Here is a 3,001-nt window from a genome sequence, read left to right as displayed (position 1 = left end):
TGAAATTACAGAGTGAAAATAAATGTTAATTTAAAAATTTGAGAGATAATTGCAAATCCCCTTCAAATTTCTATACCAATTTTTATTCCTTCAGAATTTACAAGTTTCATCTATCTCCATTTCCTCACCAATAGTTTTAATATTTTGTTAATCTGATGAGAAAAAAAGTGGTAGCTTATTGTTTCTATTTGCATTTTATTGATAATGAGTTTTAGCAACTCTATATATTCAGGTTTTATATGATTTTGTTTTATTTGGTGAGAGAGATTTGCTTATTTAATGCATATTTTGTTATCGGATGGTTTGCTTTTCTCATTGAAGTCTAGGAGAATTTTATGTATGATAGATATTAAGAATCATTTGTTATTTATCTTATAAGCCATCAACTAACTTAATGTTCCATCTGATTGGAATACCTTTAAGTGGATTTCTTTAGTTTTCTACTGTTTAACTATTACTAAAATAATAGTAGTTTTCCTTCCCTGTACACTATACTTAATTTGTTTTTCTTATTAGCTAGGGCTTCTAAAATATTATTTTTAAGTCAGTTTTGTATTATTCTTGATTTTAATGGGATTACTTTTAATATTTCACCATTAAGTTGAAATTTGCTGTTGATTTCTAAAGATATTACTCATCGATTTACTTATAAATTACTTATCGATAATACTTTATATTTTTCTAGATTTCTGGTTTTTTTCCAGATTGCTTATCGAAGCTTATCATATATGTTAGCAGTGTCTATTGAGATGATTTTTTTATTTAATATACTCTAGTGCTAAGCAGGGTCGGGCCTGGTTAGTACTTGGATGGGAGACCACCTAGGAGGACCAGGTGCTGTAGGCGTAAAAAATAAAAATAAGGGATTGTAAGCTGACAAGGTCCTTGTAATCTGTGAGGTCAACTAAGGGCTTGCCTCACCTAATAATATATATATACTCTAGTAAGTTACATCTACAGATTTCCTAATATTGAACTATCCTTGTATTTTTCAAATAAAGGGTTCTTATTTATAGTATATTCTGAAACTTCTATATTCATAAGTGCAATAAGTCTAGATAATTTTTTCTTGGTTCTATTCTCATCTAATTTTGCTATTCAAGTTATGCTAGTTTAAAGAATAAATCCAAATCTTTTAAGTATAAAGGCCTGGGAAGATGAAAAGAGTAAGGACCATGAAGGAAAGGTAGGGAAATGATCATATGTGTTTGAAAGAGTTATGGAAGGTGTATTAGTTTGCTAGGGATGCTATAAAGAATAGCACACACTTGTTGGCTTAAAAAACAATTGGTCTCATAGTTCTGGTGGTTACCTTCTAAGGGCTATGAGGAGGATCTGTTCCAAGAAAAGGGTAAAATTTGAAAATTTTGAAAGATGGATGTATTCTATGTTTTCACCACTGTAATTTTCACTAACACCACTAGAAACATACATTCAGAATCAGTTAAAAACAAGTTCTGGTGCAAGAACAGAAGTGCTATTCAAATAAGCACTCATGTTAATGTTCATTTAACAAAAGAAATAGATTCTGACTATTGTAAATTATGTAAGGTAAGGAACCCAAGAAATTATTTACTAGCATATTTCATTTCAATGCATTTTCTCTGAAAGCATTAAAATATATTTGTTGCTTCCTGCAGAAATTACTTTAAAGCATTGATATATTGTGGTTCTTCTATATAATTTTCAGATAGTCGATTGTGTAGTTTAGAAAGTTTTAAAGAAAGACTCTAAAATTTAATATTCAACTTGACCCTCATTTGTCAACCATAAATTCATTCAAATAAAAAGTTTTTCCCATGCTCTAGTCAATTATACAGACAGTTATTATTTAATGTTTTGTTCTTCTGTTTTTTAAATTTTAAAATTCCTTTTATTAAAAACAAATATAATCTACGGCCATGCTACCCTGAACAAGCCCAATCCTGTCTGATCTTGGAAGCTAAGCAGGGTCGGGCCTGGTTAGTACTTGAATGGAGACCACCTAGGAAGACCAGGTGCTGTAGGTGTAACAAATAAAAAATAAGGAATTGTAAAGTGACAAGGTCCTTGTAATATGTGAGGTCATCCAAGGGTTGCCTCACCTAAAAACGTAAACAAAAACAAAAACAACAACAACAAAAAACCAAATATGACCTCTTTGGGTGGACAAAATAGGAGATACTAAATAACTCAAGTATGAAATAAAAAATCTGTTTTAATTAATAAAGCTGTGCTTCTGAAAGTAGTTTTTATTACTTTATTATTACTTACACTTAATTTGCCTGGGTAGAAACTGGAAAATGTCAGGCTACTAGATCTAGAAAAGTGATCTCATGACTATGTTGAAGTAAAGTCAGGAACATAGCATATATTTCAAAATTGTTCTAGGGATTCTCTATTACTCACTGTATTAGTGGGTCTACTCAGTAATATTTCAAATATAAAAAATATTTAGCTCTATTAATTGCATATAAAAACATACCATAATCAAGTATATTTTAGGGCTGAGAAAAGCAGCTCAAAATATTTATGAGTTGTTCCAAATTCAATAACATGATTAGGTGCTTTTTTATATTTGTTCTTAACTTGGATTTTAAAGTAGCACTTTGCTTCCACTTTCTCTCCACTTATGCTTTCTGTTTGATACATAAGTAAAACCCATGGTAACTAAGGACAAATGTGACAAATTGTTACAAGTCCTCAGTTCCTTTCCCTGACTCCTTTTTCACCACTTGAAAAATTCTTCGGTCATAGGACAAAGAGTAAATCCTCATTATAGACAAAAAGGGCAAATCCTGTTAAATGCCTTTTAAAAACAGACTACTTCCCTGGCCACTAATTGCATTGTTTTATATTCAAACTCTCTAGAAGGTTTTCAAGGTCCTTCATAATCTTTCCCCTTTTACTATCCCCAGACATCATCTCTTCCTCATTAGATGGTTACTTAGTGGCCCTTCGTAGGTGCCATTTATTCCATGTGTCATCATCTTTTGCTTTGGCCTATGATGTTTTACATTCC

The 3,001-nt window shown here is 31.1% G+C and overlaps 1 pseudogene; it reads left to right on the top strand.

The window, feature by feature from the left end:
* Positions 1 to 1,891: 1,891 nt before the first annotated feature.
* Positions 1,892 to 2,009, top strand: LOC112474542 (annotated as a pseudogene).
* Positions 2,010 to 3,001: the final 992 nt, after the last annotated feature.

Source organism: Pteropus alecto, unplaced genomic scaffold, assembly GCF_000325575.1.
Source record: "Pteropus alecto unplaced genomic scaffold, ASM32557v1 scaffold239, whole genome shotgun sequence".
Lineage (NCBI taxonomy): Eukaryota > Metazoa > Chordata > Mammalia > Chiroptera > Pteropodidae > Pteropus > Pteropus alecto.
The sequence above is the reverse complement of the archived record's forward strand: the minus strand, read 5'-3'. Positions and strand labels throughout refer to the sequence as shown.